At 37.7% G+C, this 12,691-nt stretch overlaps 1 pseudogene; it reads left to right on the forward strand.

Annotated features, from left to right (window-relative positions):
• Window positions 1-4,308, forward strand: part of LOC128314364 (RNA-binding protein EWS-like) — a 29,778-nt pseudogene extending 25,470 nt beyond the window's left edge.
• The last annotated feature ends 8,383 nt before the right edge of the window (window positions 4,309-12,691 follow it).

Consider the following 12,691-nt stretch of genomic DNA (forward strand, 5'->3'; position numbering starts at 1 on the left):
GTTTTTACTCATTGCTTCTCCAAGTATGCCATTTGCTTTCTTTTTATTTATTTATTTTTAATTTTTTTAATGTTTATGTGTGTTTGAGGGAGAACAAGAGAGACAGTGCATGAGCGGGGGAGGGGCAGAGAGAGATGGAGACAGAATCTGAAGTAGGCTCCAGGCTCTGAGTTGTCAGCACAGAGCCAACGTGGGGCTCAAACTCACCAGCCATGGGATCATGACCTCAGGTGAAAGCGGACACCCCACCGACTGAGCCACCCAGATGTCTCTGCCATTTGTTTTCTTATTGCAACTTGTATTTATATCATTCTAATCATCACAAAAGCTTTGTCTTGTCTCCTATTGATTTTCTCACCTCCTAAGATAAAATCTTATTTATCTACCTTGTCTGAATTGTCGTCTTCTCTCTATAATTTCTGTTGAAATTACTTTCATTATAATTTTTTAGTCAGTACGTTGCTTTGAGTCAGTGGGTTGCTCTGAAAAATATGCTTAAATTGTATATAAGCCTTCAATTTGAATGGCTGTACGTTGCCCCAAACTAGATTACAAGTGTCCCGAGAGCAACTTTGCCTTACATGTCTATACATCTATTCCAGGGTTTGGGTACAGTGCGATTCACAAATACTGTATTTGAGTTAACCTGCTTCCCAAGATTGTATCACACATATAAACTAGATGTAAGAATTTAAGAAAAACATACCTCTTCAATAAAGCATTCTAAAACTTTTCATTCAATCTTTGTAGCTTCCTCATCACCTGGTTTTATCAGCAGTATTTAAATTTATGTGTTTACTTAACAAATGCTAATATAGCATACCCAGTGTCAGTCTTCTATGCACTTCACTAATGTTATCTCATTTAATTTTCAAGACACCAGCCTGCAGTAGATCCCCTACTGTTATCCCTGTTTTACATAGTAGGAAGCTGATTTACTGAAAAGTAGCTTGCCTATGGTCACAGTATAAGTCAATAGTTAAGTCAAGATTCAAACCTACATCCTTAACTACTGTGCTCTAGGAATTTAAGCGAGAGCTTTCTCTAAAAAATGGGCTTCTGGCTTTGTTTATGATATTCCTATAGGATGGATATTAAATCACTTAAAGAAAATAACCTGGGTGTCTGGGTGGCTCAGTCGGTTAGGTTAAGCATCCAACTTCAGCTCAGGTCTTGATCTCATGGCTCAGGAGTTCTGTCCCCACGTTGGGCTCTGTGCTGACAGCTCAGAGCCTGGAAGCCTGCTTTGGATTCTGTGTCTCCTTCTCTGTCTGACCCTCCCTCACTCATGCTCTGTCCCTCTCTCCCTCCTTCAAAAATAAATAAACATTAAAAAAAAAAAAGAACTACCTGTATTTCAGTGAAAATAAATTGACACATTTTAAGCTGGCATTACATCAGAGCTTAGTGGACATGAAATGACAGGAGTCCAAATCCTAAGAAATAGTCTAATCCAAGTCCTATGAGACTTTCTGTCATAATGACCTTTCTGCCATGGGATATTATCCTGACAATATGCCTTAGTGTCTCAGTTGTTTAAAAGTATAATACCTTTTGAAACAATCAACTTAAAAGGGAGTTCACAGACAATGGCCTCCTAGAGTGGATGGCACCCCTAGCCTGTGTTTCACTGAAACCATTCCTGCTTAGTCATCTTCTTTAGGACCAGCTTTTCTGATTGGACATGTATAATTTGGTGCCTTTCAATCTGTGCATAAATTGGACTGAATAATGAATGAAGCAGTTCTGCCTCTTACTAATTAAATACTGGAAGTTGTTTATAAGTTCTGTTAGCTCAGTCCCTCCTTGCTTCTCACTTAAGAATTTTTCTGGGACTCTCTTTTAGTCTCTGGTGGAAGGTACCCTTTGGGTTCAGGCCGCCATTCCCATTGCCTCAAAATCAGTTTTCCTTTTTGTCTCTTTCCTTTTTGAAATTTAAGGTTCTTTGGATTTTTAAATTTAGACATTTTTTCTTTTTAAAAAAATATTATTCCCTTTATGAATATGGCTCTTAATTGCTAAGATTTTCTAATAACTAAAGGAAAATGGCAATTTTGGTTTTGCAATTTGGTTTAGAAAATGATTTCATCTGGGAATATCCACCAGGTGTATTTATACAACAGAAGTAAGTGTAGAATAGAGTAGTATTGGAAGTATTAGAATAGGGTAAAAATCAAATGTGGTTAACTTTATTACCCATAATGTACCCATAATGTTTTTTTCTAAAATTATCATAAAGATCTAGGTCTGGATTAGATAATCACTTCTAGTCAATCTCCTTTGGAAGTTGGAAGCCAAAGAGACTCCATGTTTTCTCTATGATATTTCATAAATTTGGCATAATCATTAACAGTCAAATATTGATATTGACTTCCTGTTTTCCTTAAAATATATTTCACAATGATTTACCTCATTCTAGATGAAACAATAAAGAATTGGTAGATAGTCTTCTACGAAGAGTTAACATACTGAAATTTCCCTGTAATGGAGTGTGACAGTGTTGAATGTAAATAGCAATCTAGGAATGACTGAAAACAGATTATTTAATATGCATATGTATGAGGAAACAGTTCTACCTGCCAACTGCCCGGAAGAGCAGCGTAGTGATAAGTGGAGGACTGAAACAATTGCTGCACAATAATGGTTCTCATGTTTTGGAGCTGAGGGGCTAACCCAAAAGACGTTTACGTCTTTGTCTTGAAATCTGTGGAGGGAGCTATATTTTTGCAGCAAATGTGAAGAAGTGGGGAAAAAAGGTAAAATGACTTAATCTCACAGAGATTTGAAAATTCTGTAACTTGGACCTTGGTATGCTAACGGTGAAATCTTCTCCTCAGGATGCCTACATCTATAGTTGCCAATTGTGTCTTTCCAAGCAGCCCTTCTCTTAGAGTCAGGATGTTCTACTAGGGCTCTCTTCCTTGTTGAGTGACTAATATAATAATATAGCTGAGGATGGAAGTCAGTCGCTAGAATCTCCATTTCCCCTTCCCGCCTTAGGTAAATCGCAGGTGCTCTCCTGTTGACTGTAAGATGCTCCCTGTAGCTGAGCTCTGTGGTTCTTATTTTCAGGTTCAAAATCTCGTGTAATATTTGATAGATAGATAGTATTCTTTTTAAAACTCTGTCTTAAAACCCTTCATTTTGAGGGCACTACATTATATTGCCCCTTTCCTATTTCTCTGTCTGATCCTTCTTGAGTTTTTTACTGGTCCTTTTTCTTCTGTTTCTAAATATGGATGGTAGGCCCTCAGCCCTTTGCTCTCTTTCTTTATATAATAGTTCTCAATCTGGGCATTGGGCAAGATGGGGATGAGTGTGCAGAGAAGAGTATAGAGTATAGTGAATAGTTTTTTTAGACCAGCACGTGTCCAAACACCTCTCTCCCACACTAAGAGATTAATGGAGACAGGAGCAAGGACTGATATATTTTCAGATTCTCTCATAGGTATGCCAGCCATATTGAGGGACACTATGAAAAAATTCTTGAGTATTATCTTATTCATTTCCAGGTCTTCAGCTCTTGCTCCAGTGAAATGACTTCTCTATACCAAGTTTTCCATCTGCTAAACTTTTCCACATGGTTATTTCACTTATCTCACTGAACTACTTTCTTTTTCTGTTTTTCTCTTTTTGTTACTGGAGTTACCAGCATTCTCCTGGGCATGTGGGCTTAGAGGTAGAGTCATCTCTGAGTTCTCTCTTCTGTCTTCCATCAGCCCTCCTGTCTTCTGTCAATTATTGAATCTTGCTGAAATTTCCTTTCCCTTTCTCCATTATCTACCCTTCTTTTCCATTGTTACCAATACCTTCTTTGTTGAGGCACTCTTTTTTTTTTTAAATACCATGACCACCTCCAATTTGGACTTCCTGTCTCAACATTTTTTACCTCCAATCCATCCTGTGACTCTCTCCAGATTAGTATTCTGTCCCAGCCTTTTGAAAGTTGGAATAAAAATAGCATGGTCACTGCTGTCATGAAGCTCATAGTCCTGTGAGGGATTCAGATATTAATCAATTAATCTCCTAATTTAATGTAATTTTAAATAAGAGCTTACAAAAAAAAAAAGGAATATGGTGCTATTTGAGCCCAGATAAAGGAATATTATCCAGTTAGCAAATCTGTTTGTGCCAGGGATAGGGTTGATATTTAAATAATGTATGGGAGTCATTTAATGAATGTGGTAGAGATGATGGGTAAGGAAGGGTCTTTCATGAAAATGGAACAGCATGTATAAATATCCCATTATGTGTGGAGGCATAGAGGTTTTGAGTAAAGAAAGCTGTGGTCACAGCTTTAAAAGGCGGTAGGAGAAGGGAATTCAGTGAATTGTTGTCATAAGAGCTAGCAGGGTCCCGTGGCACATTTTAAGCTCTGATTAGGATTCTGTCTATATCTTTAAAGCTGTGGAATCTCACTGAAGAGTCTCAAGCAAGTTAGTGACATGATGAGATTTTAAAAGATCATTCTAGATAAAAAGCACAGCATAGGGGATATAGTCAATGGTATTGTAATAGCATTGGATGGTGATAAGATAATTGCTTCATTTGTGGTAGGCATAGCATAACCTATAGACTTGTCAAGTCACTTTGTTACAACAAAATGTAACATTGTGCGCCAACTATACTTCCATTAAAAAAAAAGAAAGGAAGGAAAATCTCTTTCCAGCTGCAATGGAGGGTACAGTTGGGAGAAAAGTAAGTTATGGGGAGACCATCTGAAGGATATTGTGAAGAGAAATTCTGACAGCTCATATGAGGTGATGGAAACAGAGATGGAGATTGAAGAAAACGGACCAGAAACCCAAAGTGGAGTAGGGAACCGAAGTAGAGATACGGGGAGAATATCACCCATAGCTTTAGAACAAGATGGGCTGAAAGCATGTTTTCATGCATCTAGAGAATTGGGAGGGACTTGAAATATCTGGAGCAAAGTTTGTTTGTTTGTTGGGAGTGGTGGCGTTGGAGAGGCAGGTAGAGACCAGATTATGAAAATCCTTTTGTGTGATGCTGAGGGAAAAGAAGAATATCTGAAGGACGTTGAGTTGGGCATCACAATCAGAAAGGGAATCTAAAGAAGGCTTCCTGGAAGTATGGAGGATGGCCTTTGTGGAAGGGGGCATGAGACAGGAAGAAGTAATGGGAGTATAAACTAAGGTCACGGCTTTGGAAATGAATAGGAGGGATTATATCCAATAAATATGAAAGAAATGGAATCATTAGTATTTGGTCACTGATTGCATGTAGAGAGTGAGAAAGAAGGTTGCCCAGGATGAATCTGTAGTTTCTGATTGAGATGGGCAGGTGGATAATAGTGTCACCCACTTTGATGGGCACCACGTTAGGAGGAGATTGGGAAGAAAGTGCGGAGTTTAGATTTGTTTAAACTTCACTTCTCAATACCTATTCATCTCTGTAACTTTTTCTGTTTCTCCACTTGGCATCCATGGCCTATTGTTTTTCTTAGTTGTTTGGTTGGCTTTACTATGAACAAAAGTACCTAACTGTTCATCTCTTGTTCCATGCCTCCTATGAAATTAATTGAGAAACTGATATTTTTCATGTACATCTTTTAATTACCTTTCATTTCGCTCCAAGAGGCTGTTGAGCATGGATGCCTAGTAAGAAATTGTTAATAACAAACATGATTATTTGGGGCATGGCAATATGGAAATTTATTCCTGCCAAATAATCAATGCCAGTTTCAACCTGGCAGGAGTTTTGAAAGACTGAAGAAGGGAGTCTTTTGCGTCTGCTGGGAGAGGGCTATGCCTTTCTCTTTGTTACAGAGTCACTCAGTTGAGATTGGCACATGGTATTTTAATCAATTTATGTAAATAATATCATGCAGTTTTAAGCCTAAAATGGACATCAGGGGTTACCTAATCCCTTGGATGAAATCTTCAGAATATTTCAGGATGTTATTACATATATTATATCCTTGGAATGTTCTCAAAGCATTGAATCAGTGGTTGAAACACCAATAGAGATCTGTAGTCGCATTTCCTGCATATTCATTGTTCAATCATCTGTGAAAAACTTTTAAAGTGTTTAACTGCAGACTTCAGCTGCAGAGTACTTAACTAGTATCATGTATAGTCCCTGGAGTTAAACTCCTTGTCTCAACCCAGATCTATTAATTTGTAGAATCTGTATTATGGACAAGTCATTTTAACCAGTCTGAGTCTTAATTGCATCATATATGTCAGGTCAGGTTCTCTTGATATTTAATTAAATGTTAGCAATCCGAATAAATTCTACTGTTTTGAATAACTAATGTATACAATAAACATTTGTGGAGCACTTTCTATATGCTGAGTTCTGGACCAGGTTAGTGAAGGTAATACATAATTCTTTTCCAAAGAGAATTCTTGAACTGATGAGGGAAATAGACAAGAGAGCAGGCAATGATAAAGCAGTGTGAGACATTCAAGTATCCACACAAAGTTCTAATGGAGCAGACTATGCAAGACGAGTGATCTTGATTTAGAATTCAATATTGAAGTGACATAGTTCATGCAGACAAGAAGAGAGGTTTTTTGTTTGTTCTTGAGAGAGAGGCAGGAGTGGGGGGAGGGGGGAGAGAAAGAAGCAAGGCTTATCCAAAGTAGGGCTCGAGCTCACCTGATCCAGGGTTCGAGCTCACGAACCACAAGATCATGACCTGAACCAAAGTCAGATACTTAACCGACAGAGCCACGCAGGCACCCTGAAAATAAGAGTGATTTTAGAAGACCAAAGTGGAGAGACAGAAAGATAAGATAAAGTAAGTGACTTAGTTTCTGAGTAGTGTGAAAGGCTAGAAAAGTGGGCAGAGGACATATTATAAAAAGAGTCTTACATCCAAAATGAAGGAGTCTCTGACAGATAGCATTAAATCCTTGTCTGAAATCTTACAAATAACCAAAGAGGCATAGGGGATATACCCTTCAATCTCAAAACAAGAAGCTTTTATTCTCTAACAGAAAAACTTTTACTTGGAAAAAATATGATAAAATATAGAATAGAAATTCTGAAAGATACAAGTTCTTCTTGAATTATGAGCAATGTGAAAATAATAAAATTACTGTCATGATAATAACTTTACAAAAGAGAGGGAAGACTCTGACTGTTGTACCTTTGAGCTCTCCATCATGGAAAATAACTCCATTTATGCCTGACTCTCAATCCTAATAATTGTAGTTTCTTCCTCAAGCTATACTGGATAAAATACTCTTAGAGTTCTGAAATGCAAGAAAATACCCTTCAAAATGGTGATGCTAAGAAATTTGGAACTCGTCCTGGAACCTGAGGTGTAGTAGAGCGGTTATCAGCCCCATTTCCAAAGTTCCTGTGTTGGGACACCCAAAGGAATATTGGCTCTGCTCACTGGCCTTTCAGTAGTAGGCACACTGCCCCTCTGTACTTTTGGTCAAAAGGCATGAGAGGGATTTTTGGCATCTTGCATTGTAAGCACATACTATATTCATTTGAAGAATTTTGAATTTTTGCGGCTCATAGTAACTGCTCAGCAGTGAAATTAGCTGTTAAAAAGCATATACACTGGGGGTCAGTTTGGGGAAGAAAAGATTTCTTACCTTGATCTCTAAGACTGTTCCTTCCATGGAGGTTTGCCCACCCCAGACTCTACAATAAGATGAAATAAGTCTTTTTTTAAAAAACTAAGAAATGATATCGAGTGCTATAGAGAAAAGTATGAATGATTATTAATATTCAAGTGCCAGAGAGTGTTTATAAAGGAGAATTGTGAGGTTTGTGATCCTTCTTTAGACAACAAAAAAAATGTAAATAATTACTTGAAGGCATGATTAGAAGAAGAGGAGAAAAGGAGAGAAATAGAGGTTAATAGATGGGGAAGCCCTCAGGAATTGCAGTTCTATTTTTGGTTTTCTTTTATACGTCTTGCACTTTGCCCTAACGTAAAGGAGTTACAAAATTTCAGGCTAGATTTTCTACCCATAATGGGCAAGCATGTGTAGAAAGAGGCAAAAAGTTGTCTCAGGTGAGTAAACATGGTACATTCGAAGAGTAATAATGCACAGCTCTAGGGAATGCGTTTCATGGCCATTAAAAGAAAGGCGTGATTTAATATAAGTTGTGATTATTTATTACTAAGAGGTACAGCAATAGATAAATAGAAATTACTTTTTCCATGCCTTCTTCTAGTCTCAAATGGCTTAAAAAATTTGTTTTACATACTCAGAATAGAATTTATAAAGACATTTGGGAGTATCTCATACCTCCAAGGAAAACTATAATGATAGTTAGTAGTTCCAAATATTTCATAATATCTAGTTGGTTCTGTGTGTACTTATACTACATGAAAAAAAAATCCAATTCATTGGTTGTCTTCGAAAACTTTTGCTTTCTGCATAGACTGGAGTTTCAAATGTGTTTTAACGATTGCAGCATTCATATTGCTCATCGTTGGGGCTGTAGTTATATTGCATTTCTTTGCGGAGTTATTAGTGATGTATCCTCATTCTGCATTATGACACTTGGCAAAACACTGCTTCCTGATTTCAACCTTTCAGTGTAACCTTCAGGGGAAATGGCTCCATAATACCATTGCATCAACTTTTTTAGTAAATTATATTATCAGATCTCCATTTATAACTTCTCCTCTAAGTGATCTATCTTAGTCCTTATTTGACGGCTTGGTTTCACTTCTATGAAATTTTCTATAGCAATTATTGCCCTTTCGCATCTCAAAGGACAACAGTGTCGATAAGGTTGATGGTTTCTGTGAAGTTCATTTAACCCCTCCTGAGTGGATTCTGTGTAAATCGGAAGGAATTTTCCTTTAGTGGATTTCTCCTATGAGGGCATGAGGAATGTGACTGCCTATAGCACATCAGCAAGAGATCATTGGCTTGTGAGCAGTGCAAAAGGTAGGCAGGCGGGGAGGGGAGAGGAGCTGATGGAAGCATTGGTACATGCTGAGTATCACTTATACCATGTTCCCTACTAGGGACTTCCACCCATGGCCTCCTGTAAATTTTGAAATGATTCTGAAATCTGAGTATTAATCAGAGGCCCAAACTTTTACATAACTTGCCCAAGACATACAGTTGATAAATGATGAAATTGGCATTTGACACAAGTATGACCGGCTCTTAAACTTCACACATTTTCCACAAAGTGATTGGAAACAATGGAGCATGGAATATTTCTTAGTTACAGAGATCCAAGTATCAACTGCTCTCAGTTTTTTGATCAAACAGGTTAAAGGTTAAAGTCAAAACAACAGCATGGGGAATGGATGTGGTATTTTTGTACAAACTATCTGGCTAGTGATACTGTTTTGCATACACACCACAGGCAGTGGCTGAAGTAAGGCACACGCACAGATCAAAACTCGATGTCAGTGCCACTGTGGGATTCAAGTGCCATTTCTGCTTTCTGTGCGTCTCTGGTACTCTGGGTCTAAATCTGAGATAGCCCTAATAATCAGGTCAGTCTGAGGTATTCTCTGGATTAGAAGAACCAGACATAAATCGGTTGACTTTTAAGTTCAGAAAGACAAAAGTCATAAATGGAACAATTCTAGTAAAGTACTGTACTCTGATTCTTTACTATAATAATTGGCAAATACTGTGAAATAAATCAGACAATTAAAATGTATTTGTGTAAAATTTTGCTATTATATAATTTTCCTGTAAGGCAGGAGTTGACTTATCCCCCAACATTAGCATTTTAAACAATTTCTTCTATATCCTTCTTGGGTGAGTAGTAGTAATACAAAAAAACATTATGGAAAGGTAGAGCTGCATCCCTGGATCTTCTTCACTCTCATTTTAAGAATAAGAAACTCAGGTATCTAAAAATAAAGTAATTTATTCATCATCACTTTGAAGTTTGTAGCAAAAAAATACATATTCACAGCAAAGACAAAAATTCAGATCTCTGACTTTAAGCTCAGTACTTTTCCCCCCATACTGCACTGCTTTATAGTACACTAACTATAATACCTTGTACTGCTATTTTGGAATCACCCACATCCTTTTATCCAGACGTTTCTGTCTTACCTTTCCTTATAATACAAATGTAAAAATTTTACTTGCATTTCTAGGCACAAATGATATTATCTGCCGTATCTAGTTCAGTGCTTTGCACAGAGAGGGTGTGCCACAGACACTTGGGTGAATGACTATAATTGGAAATTGGTTGACACTTTCATTTTCCAGAATGTGACCCTACCTGAAGAGAGATTAGCTCCATGAGGGCTGATGTATTTGAACAGGGCAAACATAGTGTCTTGCTCTCCCATAATGTCTTTCTTTTAATGGAAAGTACTTGACTCACAATTTTTACTGAAGGCTCTTCTCCTGTGGTTGTCCCTATTAGTGAATGAGCCAAGGTCACTGACCCAAGACCTAACTGATCAAATCTGTAGATTGGCCCAAACTCTAAAAGGTAGCGTACCATGAAAATTTTTATACAAAAAGGAATGATGAATAACTACGCCTACTTTTCTCTCACTATGGTGCTATTAAGACATAGAAAGCAAGCAAGAAATCTGAATCCATGGGGTAGCAGGGGTCATGAGAAGTCACACACAACTCAGAATGATGAGGAAACAGAAGCTATGAGGTAGGGAAGATAATGCACACACGGTAAAGGGGGTTGTATCCATTAGATACAGCAGCTGTGGTGAAACTGAGACCCACTAAAATGTTGCAGGTAACAAAAGTGGAAAATTATGAGTGTGATTCTGAGAAAATGCTAGTTGGTCTGTATACTTGAGGGCCTTAGATCCTTGGTCCTTCTGTTCCTACTTCTCAAGAAATCTTCCCTTGTACTCTGACACTTGCTGTGAAGTTCCTGAGTTTCAGTGAGATTCCTAATCTTCATTGTCACACTGTCTTTAGAGTAACTTGTCCCTTTCCTTTTTTGAAGATGACTGCATGAGTTCCTGTAACTTAAAATACAAAGAACCTAAATAATACAATTGAACATACAGGACCAACCCTAGATTTTAGGCTTCTAACAGGGATATCATATCCAAATTCTTACTGTTTTCTTTTTTTTTTTTAATGTTTATTTATTTTGAGAGAGAGCAAGCATGAGCGGGGAGGGACAGAGAGAGAGAGAGAGAGAGAGAGAGAGAGAGAATCCCAAGCAGGCTCTGTACTGTCAGCACAGAGCCCAACATAGGGCTTGATTTCACACATGATGAAATCATGACCTGAGCCAAAATCAAGAGCTCAGCCCAACCAACCAACTGAGCCACCTAGGCACCCTTGCTTGCTGTTTTCTGTGTGTTGGTCATACTTGCCATGATCCTGAGTAGCTCACCTTTTCTTTAGGTCCAGTCCAATTTCCATCATCTTTCACACAGAGTAAGGCAACTATGATAGAGATGTTCTCTAGAGTAATCTCCAAGTACCTTTCCAAAACTGTTATGCCTCAAGCACTTCTTTTAAACTTTAAGCATCTGCCTTGCATATGGTCCTCTCGGGCCACTCTTGGCAAAATATTTGGAAGGAGATCTGGAACTTGGTTATTTTTAAATGAAAAAAAGGAATAATTTGTGCATTAGGCAGGAACAGTAATCTAATATAAGTATGCCATTGAAAACTCCTATGCCCTGCTCTTCCTTCATGGCCCCTTGTGGCCCCTTTCTTTTTGATATATTACCTTTGGCAATCCTGTTGTTCCAGGACATGCCAATGAAGTTGGCTGGGTCTGAACCATTTTGGAAGATTGGCTTTTGGCTGGAATTCCTCTTGCCTGTTGATAAATGCAGTGGCCATTCTGGACTGTATGCGTATGTGAATTCTTTGTATCTCAAAGGTATTATGTCTAGAAGCAATCTCTCATAAATTTTATCTGTACAGTTATTGTATGAATCCATTACAAATATAGTCACATTACTGCTGTTTCAGGCTTTGATTTGTTATCCATTCTAATGTTGCCTAGCAACAAGGGAATGCCCCAATTTGTAACTCCAAGGAGTTCATGGTACTAAATACACATCTCATTTATTTTCATTGAGCCAGCCCTATGTAGCATTTTGAAGTCAGATGTTAAAAAGTGTTGTTTTACAGATGGCGAAATGGAGAGCTGGTAACTGGCTTTTACTAATAAAGCAAGAGACTGATACACATTAGTAGAAACTTCATGTTTAGATTCCTAATCTAAATTGTGTTGTTCCAACACACTATGTTGCATTTAAGTTTATTTGAATTGTAAGTGAAATAACCATCCTCGGTTGCCATTTATCAAATAGTTATTACGTACCAGATCATAAGCTATACATTTCAAGTTATTAAATTGTGATATGAACAGAGAATCTTGATATGGCAGGTAGAAATGACCAGTCAAGATAGGTCTGAAAGATACTGTAAATTTATAATTTATTTTGATGTATATGCAAGTAGGATTACTGTACCACGAGCTCTTGTAATATGAGCAGTGTATTACTGGTTGTCAGTATAGGTGCACTACAATGGCAGGAGGTAATTGGACAAGAAAAATATGTAGACTAAGAATAATACATTTTCTTTTTTTTGGGGGGGGGGCGTCATTTTTAGCATAGACAAAACATGTATCTTCCAAAAAAAACATTTTGTGGTAGGCACCTTCCTTCTGGTAAGCCACATGACATCTAGTGGTATCATTTGCTTCCTTCATGGCCACTCTAGCTCTGATCCTAGATTGTACAATGCTTAAGTATCAGCATGAAGTG

Source organism: Acinonyx jubatus, chromosome B1 (genome assembly GCF_027475565.1).
Source record: "Acinonyx jubatus isolate Ajub_Pintada_27869175 chromosome B1, VMU_Ajub_asm_v1.0, whole genome shotgun sequence".
NCBI classification, from domain to species: domain Eukaryota; kingdom Metazoa; phylum Chordata; class Mammalia; order Carnivora; family Felidae; genus Acinonyx; species Acinonyx jubatus.